Genomic DNA, 18,252 nt, shown 5'->3' with positions numbered 1-18,252 from the left:
AGAGAGAAAGAGGGGAGAGAGAAAGAGGGTTGATAAGGAGAAAGAGAGAGGGGAAAAAGAGGGGAGAGAGAGAGGGGAGAGAGAAAGAGAAAGGAGGGAGATAGAGAGAGAGAGAGAGAGAGAGAGAGAGAGAGAGAGAGAGAGAGAGGGGAGAGAGAGAGAGACAGAGGGGGGAGATAGAGAGAGAGGGGAGAGAAAGAGGGGAGAGGAGAGAGAGAGAGGGGAGATGTGGGGGGAGAGAGAGAGAGAGAGGGGAGAGAAAGAGGGGAGAGAGAGAGAGAGAGAGAGGGGGAGAGAGAGAGGAGAGAGAGAGAGGGGAGAGAGAGAGGTGGGGAGAGAGAGAGGTGGGGGGAGAGAGAGAGAGAGAGAGGGGGGGAGAGAGAGACAGAGGGGGAGAGAGAGGGGAGAGTGGGAGAGAGAGAGGAGAGAGAGGGGAGAGAGAGAGAGGGGGGGGAGAGAGGGGAGAGAGAGAGAGGGGAGATGTGGAGAGAGAGAGGGGTGAGAAAGAGGCGAAAGAGAGAGGGGAGAGAGAAAGAGAGAGGGGGAGATAGAGAGAGGGGGAGAGAGAGAAAGACAGAGGGGGAGATAGAGAGAGAGGAGAGAGAGAGGGGGAGAGGGAGAGAGAGAGGTTGAGAGAGGGGAGAGAGAGAGGGGGAGAGAGAGAGGGGAGAGAGAGAGAGAGAGGGCGAGAGAGGGGAGAGAAAGAGAGAGAGGGGAGAAAGAGAGAGAGAGGGGAAAGCGAGAGAGAGATGGGAGAGAGAAAGAGAGAGGGAGAGAGAAAGAGAGAGAAAGAGAGAGGGGAGCGAGAGAGAGAGAGAGAGAGAGAGAGAGAGAGGGGGGAGAGAGAGGGGAGAGAAAGAGGGGGGCGAGAGAGAGGAGAGAGAGAAGGGGGAGAGAGAGGGGGAGAGAGAGATGGGGAGAGAGAGAGGGGAGAGAGAGAGGGAAGTGAGAGAGAGGGGAGAGAGAGGGGGGGGAGAGAGAGAGGGGGAGAGAGAGGGGAGCGAGAGAGAGGGGAGAGAGAGGGGAGAGAGAGGGGACAGAGATGGGAGAGAGGGGAGAGAGAGAGGGGAGAGAGAGAGAGGGGAGAGAGAGAGGGGAGAGAGAGGGGAGAGAGAGAGGAGAGAGAGGGGAAAGAGAGGGGAGATAGAGAGGGGAGATGGAGAGAGAGAGGAGAGAGAGAAAGAGAGAGAGAGAGAGAGGGGGAGAGAGAGAGAGATAGAGAGGGGGGAAGAGAGAGAGAGGGGGGAGAGAGAGAGGGGGGAGATGGAGAGAGAGAGGGGGGAGAGAGAGAGGGGAGAGAGAGAAAGAGAGAGGGGGAGATAGAGAGAGAGGGGAGATAGAGAGGGAGAGAGAGAGTGCAAAAGAGGGGGGGAGAGAGAGAGTGCAAAAGAGAGGGGGAAAAGAGAGAGCGCAAAAGAGAGGGTGGAGATAGAGAGCTCAAAAGAGAGGGGGAGAGAGAGAAAGCAAAAGAGAGTGGGATGGATAGAACACAAGGGGTGGGACCACTGTACTGCGTTCTATCCATCCCATCCAAGTTTTAATGATGCAGTGTATTCTTTATCGTGTAGACATTTTTACTAAAGAAAAGCTACATGATGTATTCTTAGCATGAAGACATTACATACGTATTAGTATCCATTTTGTAACCAACTATTTATTAGTAAACGTTGCAATTTTTATATCAGATCCCTATAAGAAATGGTGAATTTCAAAATACTTATTGAGGCCGTTTGGGATCAAATAATTCATACTATAGATCCATTTCATCTATAAGCGGCCCAGAGCATTTTGAATGTCACCTCCCCACCAATTGATATCCACCTTCCGGATACCCATGAATTCAAATCTTTAATATTTCTATTGTGTTTTTTGTCAAAATGTGCAGAAACTGAGTGTTTAGGGAAACCTTTTTCTATGTTGTATATATGTTCACTTAGTCTGGTTTTGAGAAGTCTAGAGGTACGCCCTATATAAATTAAATTACATGAGCAGTGCAATAAATATACCAATTTTTTGCTATTGCAGGTAATTAATTGATTTATATTATATATTTTTGTACCGTCTTTTAATAAAATATTTTTGTTAACTTTCAGATTTTTTCATTTGCTTACAAGTGTTGCAATATTGACAGCGCCTGAAGTCCATCTCAGTGGGTAAGAGACAATTCTTATATGTATCTGGATTTTTAATTATGTTATTTGACAACTGATTTTTTTAAGTTGGGTACCTTTTTGAAAATAATATTTGGACTCTCTCCTATAAATTCGGCCAACATGGGGTCCCAGGTTAACTTGTCCCAATGTTTATTAACTATATACCTCAATTCTAAACTTTGAGTACAATGTTGAAATATTATACTATTTTGCATCTTTTTATCATTGAATGAGTTTTTCTTGTTCTTATTTTTATAGATGAGCAATTCTTTTCTTTCTAAGGCCTAGATTTGGAGTTTGGCGGTAGCCGTGAAAACCAGCGTTAGAGGCTCCTAACGCTGTTTTTAGGCTACCGTCGGTATTTGGAGTCAGTCAAAAAAGGGTCTAACGCTCACTTTTCAGCCGCGACTTTTCCATACCGCAGATCCATTTACGTCATTTGCGTATCCTATCTTTTCAATGGGATCTTTCTAACTCCGGTATTTAGAGTCGTGGCTGAAGTGAGCGTTAGAAATCAAACGACAAAACTCCAGCCGCAGAAAAAAGTCAGTAGTTAAGAGCTTTCTGGGCTAACGCCGGTTCATAAAGCTCTTAACTACTGTGCTCTAAAGTACACTAACACCCATAAACTACCTATGTACCCCTAAACCGAGGTCCCCCCACATCGCCGCCACTCGATTATTTTTTTTAACCCCTAATCTGCCGACCGCCACCTACGTTATACTTATGTACCACTAATCTGCTGCCCCTAACACCGCCGACCCCTATATTATATTTATTAACCCTTAACCTGCCCCCCACAACGTCGCCGCCAGCTACCTACAATAATTAACCCCTAATCTGCCGACCGCAAAGCGCCGCTACTTACGTTATCATTATGTACCCCTAATCTGCTGCCCATAACACCGCCGACCCATATATTATATTTATTAACCCCGTCGCCTCCACCTGCCTACACTTATTAACCCCTAATCTGCTGACCGGACCACACCGCTATTATAATAAAGTTATTAACCCCTAATCCGCCTCACTAACCCTATAATAAATAGTATTAACCCCTAATCTCCTCCCTAACATCGCCGACACCTAACTTCAAACATTTACCCCTAATCTGCCGACTGGAGCTCACCGCTATTCTAATAAATGTATTAACCCCTAAATCTAAGTCTAACCCTAACACTAACACCCCCCTAAGTTAAATATAATTTACATCTAACGAAATTAATTAACTCTTATTAAATAAATTATTCCAATTTAAAGCTAAATACTTACCTGTAAAATAAATCCTAATATAGCTACAATATAAATTATATTTATATTATAGCTATTTTAGGATTTATATTTATTTTACAGGTAACTTTGTATTTATTTTAACCAGGTACAATAGCTAAAATAGTTAAAATAATTACAAAATTACCTGTAAAATAAATTGTAACCTAAGTTACAATTAAACCTAACACTACACTATCAATAAATTAATTAAATAAAATACCTACAATTACCTACAATTAAACCTAACACTACACTATCAATACATTAATTAAATACAATATCTACAAATAAATACAATGAAATAAACTAACTAAAGTACAAAAAATATTTTTTTTTTTACAAAATCAGAAAAATATTACAATAATTTTAAACTAATTACACCTACTCTAAGCCCCCTAATAAAATAACAAAGACCCCCAAAATAAAAAAATGCCCTACCCTATTCTAAATTGCAAAAGTTCAAAGCTCTTTTACCTTACCAGCCCTGAACAGGGCCCTTTGCGGGGCATGCCCCAAAGAATTAAGCTCTTTTGCCTGTAAAAAAAACACATACAATACCCCCCCCAACATTACAACCCACCACCCACATACCCCTAATCTAACCCAAACCCCCCTTAAATAAACCTAACACTAAGCCCCTGAAGATCTTCCTACCTTATCTTCACCATACCAGGTTCACCGATCGATTCAGAAGAGCTCCTCCGATGTCCTGATCCAAGCCCAAGCGGGGGGCTGAAGAGGTCCATGATCCGGCAAAAGTCATCATCCAAGTGGGAGCTGAAGAGGTCCATGATCCGGCTGAAGTCTTCATCCAAGCGGGAGCTGAAGAGGTCCATGATCTGGCTGAAGTCTTCTATCAACGGCCTACCTACTCGCCGAATGACGGTTCCTTTAAATGACGTCATCCAAGATGGCATCCCTCGAATTCCGATTGGCTGATAGGATTCTATCAGCCAATCGGCATTAAGGTAGGAATATTCTGATTGGCTGATGGAATCAGCCAATCAGAATCAAGTTCACTCCGATTGTTTTCTATGGGGGAATCGTGCACGAGCACGTTTTTGAGTCTGGCTGCGTCCGTAAGCAACTCTGGTATCGAGAGTTGCAGTGGCATTAAATATGCTGTACGCTCCTTTTTTGGAGCCTAACGCAGCCATTCTGTGGACTCTCAATACCAGAGTTATTTTAAAGGTGCGGCCAGAAAAAAGCCAGCGTTAGCTACGCGGGTCGGTACCGACAAAACTCTAAATCTAGCCGCAAGTTAGATATTTGTTCTATTGCTACATCCAATTCCTGTTCTGAAATTTTTTTTTCCAAAAAGCGTTTATTAAGAATTTGAATTTGTTCTTTATATATATTAATATCTTTATAATTTCTTCTAATGCAAATTGTCCTCTGCGTATATTTTTAAGTCACAATTTTTGGTGACAATTTTCCATGTCGATATAGTTGTTTACATCGATTTTTTAAAAATAATTTTTACTTTTCAAAATGCTATTCTCAATATAGATTTCTAAATCCAAAAATTCTATGTTAGATTGACTATAGTTCCAGCTCAAATTTACATTAAATTCATTATTTTTTTAGATGGTTCATAAATTCTAACAATTGAACCAGACCATAAACAGGTCCTCTATATAGCAATGATAGGACACCAAATATTGCACCCAAGCCGAGCCATACACATATTTCTCTTCCCAGTGAGCCATATAAAAATTGGCATAGCTGGGCGCAAATCTGGTGCCTATCACTGTACCTCCAATTTGAAGAAAGTACTTTCCATTGAACCAAAAATAGTTCATTTCAAGAATCAGTTTGATCCCAGTATGAAGTCCAATTGAGTGGTATCTAATGAGTTATCATTTGAAAGAATATTTTTTATAGATTCTATACCTAATTCCTTATCAATAATGGTATATAAAGAAGACACATCACTAGTGACCAACCACAAAGTGTCTTTCCATTCTATATTTTACAACACATTCAAAATATTAATGGTATCTTTTATATACAACTTAATTTTTGATACATATGTTTGCAAGAATTGATCAATATAAAATGAGAGATTACTGGTTAGTGAGTTGATTCCAGACACTATTGGACGGCCAGGTGGATTGGCTGCATCCTTATGAATTTTGGGTAATATGTAAAAAGTGGGGATTTGGGGAAATTTTGTATGTAAAAAAAATTGTTCTTTTTTGTTTAATATACCATTATCTAAACCTTATTTTAAATACAAATCCATTCTTTTTTCTAAAATTGATGATTGGATTAGAGTTTAATTGGATATATGTGTTGGAGTCATTTAGTTGATAACATCCTGCTAAATATTTTTATTTATCTAGTATTACAGTCCCTCCCCCTTGTCAGCTGGTTTGATGACAATACTGTAATTGTTTTTTAATTTTAGAAGTGCTTTCTGTCCCTGTTAATGTCAGTAGTGAAATGTATATGTGTGCGTGTGTGCGTGTGTGTGTGTGTATATATATATATATATATATATATATATATATATATATATATATATATATATATATATATATATATATATATTTAAAAATAAACACCCAAAGATAACTTTTGTAATATTATAGTTGATAACACTAGAAAAAAATTGTTAATGGTGTTGTAGGCTGAGTTATATGCAAAGGAGAGTATATAGGATAAGCCTGCTGTGTTCAAGGGGAATGAGAAAGTGAGCAAGAACTATCTTGTGAAGGAAAGGGGGCTAAGAGGATAAGCAGGGCGGAATGTAATAAAGAAGGGGTGAGAGAATAAAGATAGACTGTGTAAGAGACAGTGGGTGAGGAGAACACTGTGTGTGAGGTAAAGAAGAATAAGAATAAAAGGGTGTGAAGCAGAATGTGAAGAGACAGGGCAAAGAGGAGCGAGGAGAATATTTGATATCAGAGAGGTGTGAAGAGAGGTTATGAAGGCTGCTATGTTTGAGGAGGGAAGGCTAAGAGGATGAACAGAAGCTGGTGTGGGAGGGTTAGTGGTATTAGTGTGTGTACAAGAGAGAGAATGCTGAGAAGTTGAGTTACAGGAAGTGAGAGGTAAAGAAGCATCTTGTGTATGGGGGATTGTGTGTGATTGTTTGTGAGATAGGAGGATGAGGAGGTGGTTGTATGTCTGGGAGAGGGGGAATGAAAAGGTGACCAGGGGGTTATGTAAGGAAGATTGAGCATAGATGTTGCATATTATACTACATATCATAGGTGATGTAATTGATGATGTTATCAAAAATGTCATGATATCATGTATCATGTCATGCAAAGCTCTGCCTTTAAAAAAATATATTATGGAGAAAGAAGCCAGTTGTGTAGATTCACAATATTTGATGTGTCTATAAGCAGCTTTTATCATCTTTTGACTTTCTATTGTTTGTGTAGTGTTTTTATTTTTATATGTTTCATTTTGTGTTATAAAATGGGTCTCACAGTTAGTGAATGTGATGAGCAACAGACTTCTAGGAGTGTTTACTATACTTGATTGTCTAATCTTTCTTGATAGCCTTTAAGCAAATATAATAACTTTTATAGAGATATACATGCATGAACCATAAATTCCATCTTATTTTCTTAGAGAAACTTGAAAACGGTTGCAGCCTATAATCTCTGTGAAGCCTAATTCCTCCTAGCTAGTGAATATGTAATACTGATGATTAGTGGTATATAAAGTAGCAATTTAATTTTACTAAAAACATGGCTATTGATTTATATTTGTTCTGTTTTGTTGCATTTTTATGCCAAAAGCAATATAGGATAGGCACAGTCCTTCTCCATATAACTGCCAGGGTGCACATCAAACACAGCAGAAAAGTAGCAAAAGGAAATAAATGGCACTCTCTGGGCTTATATAAAATGTTACCTTTATTCACATTACATTAAAAACGGAATAGCGTTTCGGGACCCTTACAGCCCCTTTGTCAAATGCCCAAAAATGATTCACATAGGTGAATCTAAAAACACATGTTTTTGGATTCACCTATGTGAATCATTTTTGGGCATTTGACAAAGGGGCTGTAAGGGTCCCGAAACGCTATGCCATTTTTAACGTAATGTGAATAAAGGTAACGTTTTTTATAAGCCCAGTGAGTGCCATTTATTTCCTTTTGCTATATATATATATATATATATATATATATATATATATATATATATATATATAAACACAGAAGGGAACTGCACTCTCATACCGGACCGGGTACACATCCCATGACCCTGCAACATGCTCAGCCCTGGGTGCCACTGGCACTCACATGAAGCTGTGCTGTCCCCAGAGTCACAGGCAGTTAACCCCAACCAGGTCTGAGTGCAAGAACCATAGGGAAAATTAAAAAAAAAATTAATACAACACACAGAGAAAAGCCAGCACTCACTTACAAGCTCTCAGCTAAGATTTAAAAGCAAAAATGGAAAGGTTAGTTACCGCATCTGGCCAAATGGGACAAGCCCAGGTACCTAACCTTTCCATTTTTGCTTTTAAATCTTAGCTGAGAGCTTGTAAGTGAGTGCTGGGTTTTCTCTGTGTTTATATATATATATATATATATATATATATATATATATATATATATATATATATATATATATATATATGTATGTGTGTGTGAATGTCTAAAGAAGCGCACAGTAAACATTATTCTGTAACCCCATATTAAGCAAAACAAATACAATAGCTGGGAACCTCCCTTCCCCTAATATGTAACAGTGAACACACAATTCATCAAAAATAATAAATCATTTATTAACACATACACAAAATAAATAGGCAGACCCTACAACAGTGATCCCTGTATGAACAATATCATAGCAAAAATGTCATGACAAAACTCATCCAATATATGAACTGGGGTGGGCTATTTTCGCTAGAGACCAGTCTAGTGAAAAAGTCTCAATTGTGCAGTTCGCACAGAGTAACCTGCCAAGTATGTGGAATGGTTACCATTCTGATAAGTGATTCTCAATTGTGCAATTTGCAAAAAGTAACAAAAACTTGCCAAGTGAATGAAATTGTTGTTGTTTCTTAGTATAATACAGGGATATATCACATCCTCCCTTCTCTTAGTGTGTACATATACCCGGTAATAAAGTAATGTTCCAAATTAGCCTTGGCCCTCCTAGAGATCAAGCTCACCGGACCATAAATAGGAATGCTAGGGGACTTACCAGCTCCAACTTGGTGTCAGGTGTTTAAACAGAATATCGAGATGACGTTTATCCAATTCTCACCCTCTCTCACCAGTTACTGGCCTCTGTACTTTCTAGGTAACAGCTATACTGTACATCCGCTTCAATATATATTATATATTTATCATTGAGTCCCAGAACACTGGCCATTGACACTTGAATACATGATTTGTATGCAAGTCTGCAGTGTGATCCACCTTTAAAACGTATTAAAGTATTGTTCTGGGACTTTTGGTAAACATATTTGTTTAAGATATACCATCATTCAAGTTAGGGAGTGATGATCATTTATTTGTTTACTCCACCAAATAGGCTATAAATTATACTTGTGTTTCATGAGTTACCTATTCTTTTTCATGTAAGATTCCAACTGTCATAAAAATAATTGTATGACTATAGATGGAGAAAGAACAAGCCATTGTTTCTATTATCAAAACGAATTGTTGAAAAAGTATATTTAAATATAAGTTAACTGATGATTATAGGATACGTTACACATTTAGGATTTATACTTTTTGTGCAATAAAGAATATTCCAAGTCACATATGGAATTTGAGTTCATATGTAGTTGATGTAGAGTATAAGAGTTATGTATTCTGATAGTGTGTTTGTGTAGGTAATGTGATTCATGTTTTTATTATGGTAAGGGTGTGCAGAATCTTAATATGTGTTTATAGGGGATAAATGGATAAAGATGATTGTTTAAACAAATTTTGAATTAAAATACATTTGAAATAAAAAAAAGAATTTGAATAATGCATTAAAATATGTATAATATATAACATAAAAACATCAGGTTTGAGAATGGAATTTTGTGAAAAAAAGATTAAATTGTATAAAAATGCAATACATTAATAAATACACACAAAATAAAAATAATAAGTCTGATTAATGAGAGAGAGAGAGATTGAGATGTACTCACAATTAAAAATGCTCGTGAGATTGAAAGACTATTGAATTGAATTAAAATAATGATGAAATAGAAGGAAATAATTGAATGGACATAAAACTCATCATGTTTATTTCATGATTCAGAGAGTGCAATTTTAAAAAATTTCCAATGTGCTTCTATTATCTTATTTTAATCATTCTCTTGGTATCCTTTGTTTAAAACCAGGGAGGCAAGCTCAGACTCATTCATGTGTCTACAGCACTATATGGCATCAGTTTTAGAAGAATGTTGTTGTCAGGATCCCATAAGCTCTGTTTGTGTCAAAATGCAAACTGCATGTCAGGGACACCACTGGTGACTTTCACTGTACCATGTCTGGGATCAAAACCAAAGTCTTTAGGTTCAGAGTCCAGCTTGCTTTAAAGTCATTAGAGAATATTCGTTTATAGTAATTTGTGGGGAAATATTGTCATCAGTAGTTTTATCTCCCAGTTCCACCCTTTCTAGAGGCCAGACAGTCAGGGAACTGCTTTCTGACTATTTAATACCGCCTAGGCTTTTACTCCTTGCTCTGGCATTGCAGTTTTTCCTGTGTTTGTGTTCTTGGTTACCGTTTGTCCTATGCTGGATTTCCTGGCTGTGACCTTGTTTGTGTTTTGGGCTTAATATTTGCTGCTTGCCTTTGAATCTTGGACTGACCAGACCTTGTCTCTGAATTTGTTTCAGTTAGTACTTTTGCTTGGACTTGTTTCAGTTTTCCTAGCTCCAGTACCTTATCCTCTGTGCCTATTTGCTTGCTCTGTCTCCAGCTCTGCATCTGTCTGTTACTGCTTGCAGTCTGTATTCAGCCCCCTTGTATCCCTAGCTTGTCCGAAAAACGGGCACTCTCTTGGTTGGCTCAGAAGCAGCCACTCCCTTAATTGGCCCAATAGAGTAAAGTCCAGAACTTGGCTTTTGTTTGTCTCAACCTACACCTGAGCAGCTTTAACCAGCTTATATCTGCTGTAATGGTTAATATTTTCCTGTGCCAGTTTCTTGTTTCCTAGTATGATCTGTTTCAGGAAATTATTATCTGTCTGCCTGTGTAAACATGTCCTAATAAATAGAACTGTTGATGAACAAAACTTTGATGTGGAAGGTAGTAAAAGGCCTTAAAGAAAAGGCGATAGTCCCTTGTTGTGTAAACGAAGGAACATATGGGTCAAAGTATGGGTGAGACTGGTATGTAGAGGCAATAGTGTATACCAACTACAAAGCACTATCCCAGAAATACTAAGAGGGAAAAATATTGGGGAGAGACAAGGAGATGTGCTGTGACGGTTACTGCCCGCTTGCTCCCGTGGTATCAGCGTGACAGTTAGCACATTAAACACCAATCCCCCTCAGTGAAGACAATCAATAATTCACAAAGATGAAAAATTAACTCACCCATACTTCCAAATAAATGTCCCTCATATGCCCTCTCGTTAGCGGTACTCCAGAAAACAGGACTTTGATGCAGTTCAGAAGAGGGGCTTGTAATCACACAGCTCCCAAACAGCTTGGCTCTCACTGATGCACTTCCGTATATCGTGACCAATTGAGGGGCAATCCGCTTGCAGTTTAGCATCCTGACGTCATCGGCAATGGGGCGGATCCAACTTGAAGGTCCGTGCACGCTAGAAAGCAGGCAGATTGAGGCTCAAAGGTAAAGAGAAATGGACCCCTAAAATCTGTAGCATTAAGTATCAAAAAAGGAAAGGCCAATGATGCCTCAGTTGAAAGTGAATAAAAAAACACTTTATTCGTTACAGTTAAAACCAGCAACAGGAAAATAGATTAAAAAAAACTCTGGCCATACTAACAGTCTGACCGGTTTCGGTCACAAGGACCGTAATCATAGACATGATTGATTACTTATTTAGAGTAAATTTAAAGGCTAAAAAGCTAGCTTATTGGTTAAAAACAAACACATGACAGTAAAGTTAATTCACAAGGTAAAGAGACAGTAATATTGAGGAACCAATATGCTATTTAAATTAATACACCTTAGATCATATATGCAACCAAAAATTTGTACACTCAGAAAAACATGTGCAAAAGTAGTTGTTATAACATAAACATCATGAATAATACACATATTATAATGACCTACCTCTCGTTGAACTACATTCCGTGATCACTAATAGATGCATGTATAATGAAAAGGGAAACAATACAAAACTAAAGCATATAAACATGTGGAATTGAAAAATAAAAAATAAATTAAAAAAAATGATTCAAAGTAATAAAAAAATGATGAAAAAAACAACAAGTATCTGACTTAAATAAATCCCAGTGTATGTTAAAAGGATTGCAGAGAACATCTAAAAGTATATATACTTCAAAGCAAGGGATCCACAGTCAAACATCAAAATATAAAAAGTTAATCTTAATGGATACACACTGACCAAAGAATCACAGTACCTCTAAGTCCCACAGTGAACGGCATTACTAAGGGAGTGGGCACACTAATGCATCAGTGATAACATAGTACAAAATATTAGACATGTGCAACGCTAAAAATTTCATTTTGTTTTGTTTTGTTTTCATTAGTTAAATAAATAATTTAGGTCTATTTTAATTGTGTTAAAGTTAGGGGGTGTTAGATTTAAGGGTTAATATAGTTTAATTTAGGTTGTTGTGCTATGGGGGCGGCAGTTTAGGGGTTAATAGGTTTATTTATTGTTTTAATTAGTGTTGGCGATGTGGGTCTACAGCGGTTTAGGGGTTAATAGGTTTAGTTAGTGTTGGCGATGTCGGGGAACTGCGGTTTAGGGGTTAATAGGTTTAGTTAGTGTCGGCAATGTCATGGAACTGTGGTTTAAGAGTTAATAGGTTTATTTAGTGTCGGCGATGTCAGGGAAATGCGGTTTTATGGGTTAATATGTTTACTTAGTGTCGACGATGTAAGGGAACGGCGGTTTAGGGGTTAATAGCTTTATTTAGTGATTTAGTTAGTCTCGGCGATGTCGGGGAACTGCGGTTTAGATTAGAACAATGAAATTCCAAATATGAATAAAGAATGGATCCAAACATTTGGAAAATTATTTATTAATTTTCAGAATTTTTTTGGATTTTAGTTATGGTGCCGATTTGGATATTCAAATTAATTCAAATCTTCGAATCGGCCAAAATTCGTCCAGAAACGAAATTCGACCGAAACAAATTGCACATGTCTACAAAATATTATTGAAGTTGGAGTTTGAAATAGACTCCCCAGGAAAGAAATGATAAGCAATGTTCATATATATACCGAATTACCACTCCCAAAAGTTAATGATATCAAATTCAGAGTTAAAGCCTGACGGAATCAGACTATTAAGCTTGAATATCCAGTATATTTCCTGCCTACAGAGGATAGAGAACGTATCTTCCCCCCTGGGTGGTCTCTTACTCTGCTCTATAGCTCTCAACTTAAATCAGCTTACATCTTTTCTATACACCCCCATAAAATGTCTACAGAGTGCAGAGCAAGCCCTTTCAAAAGAAATGTAGGATAGGTGTTCCCTAATACGAGTCCCTACTTCCCTGGTAGTCCTACCCACATTGTATTTCTGACACTGGGTGCATTTCACTAAGTATATGACAAAAGTGCTTTTACAGTTAATACACCCCTTCGTGTTAAATTCCTCACCTGTTTGGGTGGAGGTAAATGTTTTAGAGATCTGGACACCATCGCAGAATGTACATGTCCTCCTCCCACACCCATTGCAATGTAACCACGAACTTCGAGACTCACTTTAGGAGGCTTGGTGATAGAATGTTACCCAAAGTTGCATTTATTTTAGCCACAAACATGCAGCCCCTTTCCACTGTATGCCTTAACTTTTTGTCACCCATCAGTATGAGTAGGTTTTTATTAATAATTCTACACATTATATCACACTGGTTGGAGAAAGCGGTGACAAATCTGGGCTTCGCTTGGTCTGGAGTACCTCTTAACCGTGAATTCTTAGGTACACTGAGCAAAACAGAATCTCTCTCCCTCTTCCTAACTTCCATAAAGTCTTTATCCATAATACTCTTTGGATAGTCTCTATCTCTTAATCTCTTATTTAGATATCTACTCTCTTCAAGGGACCATCTATCCAAGGTACAGTTCCTTTGCACCCTCATGAATTGACCCTTGGCTATGCCTCTGAAGACATGCTTAGGGTGACTGCTGTGAGTATGTAACAAACTTTTACCTGCAATGGGTTTCCTGAAGAGGGTAGAGACAACCCTTTTAGCTGATGCTATACCAGTCAAGGATATGTCAAGGAATGTACTGTTGTCTTTTTGCCATTCATGGTTGAACTTGATACCTACATCATTGGCATTTAGATCTCTCACAAAATCCTCTGACCCTAGTGGAATCCGCAGACCACACTATAAGCAATTCATCATCAATATACCGTATATATTTGATGATATGCACTGAAGGGGGGACACCACTACCTCCATAGATGTGGGCCCTCTCCCACCACCCCATAAGAGGTTGGCGTAGGAGGGGGCAAACTTTGCGCCCATCACAGTCCCATGTCTCTGGAGGTAGTAGTGCCCCTGAAACATAAAAAAATGATGTTCAAGAAGAAACCTCACTGCTCGTACCACAAAACCCTTCATGTCAGTTGATAGGTCAGTGTAGAGATCCTGAAAAATGTAATTGCCATCAAGCCATACACATGAGGTATGGAAGAGTACAGAGAAATAACATCTATTGTGAACCAACTGTACTCTTCCCTCCATTGAACACCCTCCATGATTTGCAATGTTTGGGTAGTATCCCTAACATAGATGGTTAGCCTAAAAATGCAAAAAATGATCCACCCATTTAAATAATGGTTTCAATAATGAGCCAATCCCAGCTACTATGGGTCTACCTTTAACATTGATTATGCTTTTGTGAACCTTCAAGTGGTGGAAGATGGGTGTGACTGGATCATTAACAAAAAGATGGTTAGCTGTCTCATAGTCCATCAACCCATCCTCCACCGCATTATCCACAAGGTGTTTAAATTCACGGAAAACCTTTAAGTTGGGCAACCAGAGAGTTGTTGGTAGTCTCTGTATCATTCAATTGCCTCAAGGCTTCAGTTAAATAACTGTTCTTGTCCTTGACCACCACACTTCCACCCTTATCCCACTGCTTGAACACAATATTATCATTGTTTTGTAAGCCATTCAAAGCCTCCTTATCCTTAACAGCTAGATTGTGTGGTCTACCTTGTGTGGTCATGGACAACTCAGTTAAATCTTCAACTACCTGCTGAGGGGATAAAAAGTAGATTTGGACTTGAGAGAGGGAGCAGCTATTCCCATAGATGTATCCTCATCATCTCTGCCTTCATAATTCAGGCCTTCAAAGGAACACAGCACAGGCATCCTCAAAAGTCAAATCAGTATTACTTGCAGACTCAGGTAGCAACCTATTCGGACAACTGTGCTCTGGTGTACCCGGATCAGACCAACAGAAAACTATTACAGCGCTAGATCAGCAGCCTATTGTAGATAAATATTGTGCACCAAATAAAATATAACAAATATAGCCGTAGATATTGATAAAAAGGGGATTAAATCATATTATATCTTCAATGAACAGATTATTGTTTCTTGTTGTATGTCACAAACGAACACACAAAGAACATTGAGATAATAGGATAAAATCAAATGAATTCAAATTGACATTGACAATCCATAGATCTACAAAACCTATTACCTATTGTGTGATAAAAAAACTATACAAAACTGAAATTGAATTTGGATGGTATAATACCTACAATACATACAAAGTAATGATAACAATGGAAAGTCTCTTGTATATGGAAAATGTCTTTTGAAAGAGAGCACAAATAGTCTCTGAAAATATATGTAGTGTACAAAACACAGTACCTCTGTGTAAGTTGTGTGAGTTCAAACTAACATATTACATAGTGGAGAGGTAGGTAACAATTTATTTAACTTTGTCAGGAAAAAAATCACTCTGCTGCTCCCTTCAAGCCGTCCTTCCTTTTCATGGCTTCCGTAGACAATGTAACATAAAAAACAAGAAATGGAGCGCAAAGGAAATTCAAGGGTAGTTTTATTGATATATATTGACACACATATAATTATCTACTCACACTGAGTAAAGATAGTTCAAGCCCATCTGATGGTCAAATCTGACATGCTGCTCACACGCCCAATAAGACTGATGTTATATGTCTCTTGCTAACCGTCTATACTCTGGGATATCCAGATTCCCAGCAGAGTTACGGTTGCAGTGGTTTTGGCACTGGAATCGGGGCAGCTGATGTGACAAGCACCTTCCTAGCAGTGATGTGACAACTGACCCCAACGCGTTTCTCCTGGTATTCACCGGGCTTTCTCAAGAGGAATGTCATATACCGGCTTCACCTGATAGTTAGCTTTTTATAGTGCCGTCTGTATCTAACCCACTCATGGGGGTGTGTTGTTTAGCTTGTTTAGCTTAATGATCATTTCTGGGGGAGTGTTATTTTTGAAAATACAACATGCTGAGATTTAGCTAGTACGGAATAGTGACTTAACCATATTCATTATGTAACCAGTGTACAAAGATATAGAACATTCAAAAATTTTTATCTAGAAACCCTATCAACATAAACTGCCTTTCATATAATATTTCAAATATATAAATACAATTTATAAAAAATATATAAAGTAATAAAATATAAATATATGCTTAAGATTCAATGTATATAAAAACATAACAAGATAAACTTCACAATCCCACCAAATTGATAAATCCTTATATTATATTATAAAACCTAATACCTCAAAAATAATACTCACCCAAAAATGATCATTATGACTGGGTTACGGATTAACCAATAGCGGTTAAGCTAAACAACACACCCCCATGAGTGGGGTAGATACAGACGGCACTGTTAAAAGCTAACTATCAGGCAAAGCTGGTGTATGACATTCCTCTTGAGAAAGCCTCACGAATACCGGGAGAAACACGTTGGGGTCAGTTGTCACATCACTTCTAGGAAGGTGCTTGTCACATCAGCTGCCATTATTCCAGTGCCGAAACCACCGTAACCGTCACTCTGCTGGGTATCCGGATATCCCCGAGTATAGACGGTTAGCGGGAGACATATAACATCAGTCTTATTGGGCGTGTGAGCAGCATGTCAGATTTGACCATCAGATGGGCTTGAACTATCTTTACTCAGTGTGAGTAGATAATTATATATGTGTCAATATATATCAATAAAACTACACTTGAATTTCCTTTGCGCTCCATTTCTTGTTTTTCATGTATCCGGATTAGAGAAGATCTTCTGAAGGGTAAGGTCTCTAATTAATTTATTCACATTGAGGATTGTCTGAAATAAATCAAAGCTCCTTGATGGAACAAATCCCAGACCATTATTTAGAACTCTATGTTCAACCTCTGTTAGCGAATAGGTGGATATGTTTATTACCATAGATAAAAAGTAAAAGATGGGAGCACTGGTCACAGATGTCAAAGAAGCTTTTATTGATTTGACAAGCGCTACATTGAAACGCTCCAAAAAGTCTCATAAAAACAGTTCAATTACAGCAAAACAGACAGCTAATACTTGGAATCTTCCAGTGGGAGGAAGGAAAGAACAGCTGAGCTGACATGTTTTGGCTCGAGGCCATAATCTAAGCTGATAAAAAGTTAAAACAACCCACCCTTCTTATAGGGCCTCCTATCCTACCATTGGTCCAGTATTTAGCCAATGAAAAACATAAACAATTTCCTATGCAGACACAGCGTTTACAATTTCAGTCAAATCTGTGGATACATATAATTGGCAGCATATGTAACATAACAAACATATTAAACACAATACATTATTCAATAAAATTATTTTTTGCCATACATCTGTGGCGATCCGGTACTTATAATACTAATGATGCATTTCCTAAATGTAATACGTAACTAGAGCCTGTAAAGTGCTGATACATATGCTCCTAAAACATCCCTAGATGCAGATAGACAAATATGGATGAATAATTATGAATGCTTAATGTAAAAAATCTATTTCTATATACCAACCTACTAAGACAAAAGCTACCAAAAGGTCATGGCTTACCAAATAGAAACTTCCTATTAACAATCCTATTGTATGGATTTTGACTATTCTGAGATTCATAAACTCAGTCTTGGACTTGAAATCAGAGGCCTACTTATCCTCTACAAAAAATGTTAATTAGAATATAAACGTAGTTCCTTTGTTTTTTGTATATGCAATCTAAGGAACATGTTACCATAGAATCGAACAGTGGGAACTGATAAATAATCATTGCCAATAATTTATGAGATCATATGTGGAGTTTAATCCTATTGGTATTATGGTCTTCAATTTGAAGATCCAGAACACTTCCTGCTTTCCCAGAATTTTTTATATATATTATATATATATACTACAGAAATAGTACATTAATAGTACTATAGTACATTAATGCAAAACCTACATTTTCATGATTTTGAGTATGCAAAACTTTCGAATTTACTCTCATTATCAAAATGTGCACAGTGTTTTTAAAATGTACACTTTCTGAGGCACCAGTTCATACTAAGCATGCTCACAGTTTGCAGTATAAACTTATATATTTTTGTGATTGGCTGATGACTATCCCATGATATAGGAGACTGGGAAAATGTAAGTGTCTTTAAAACTTCTTAGGAAAAAAATCTACTCATTTTAAGAGATACCAAGAGAATGAAACAAATTTGATAATAGAA

The sequence above is a fragment of the Bombina bombina genome, chromosome 6 (assembly GCF_027579735.1).
Source record: "Bombina bombina isolate aBomBom1 chromosome 6, aBomBom1.pri, whole genome shotgun sequence".
Taxonomy (NCBI): domain Eukaryota; kingdom Metazoa; phylum Chordata; class Amphibia; order Anura; family Bombinatoridae; genus Bombina; species Bombina bombina.
Note: the sequence above shows the minus strand (reverse complement) of the source record.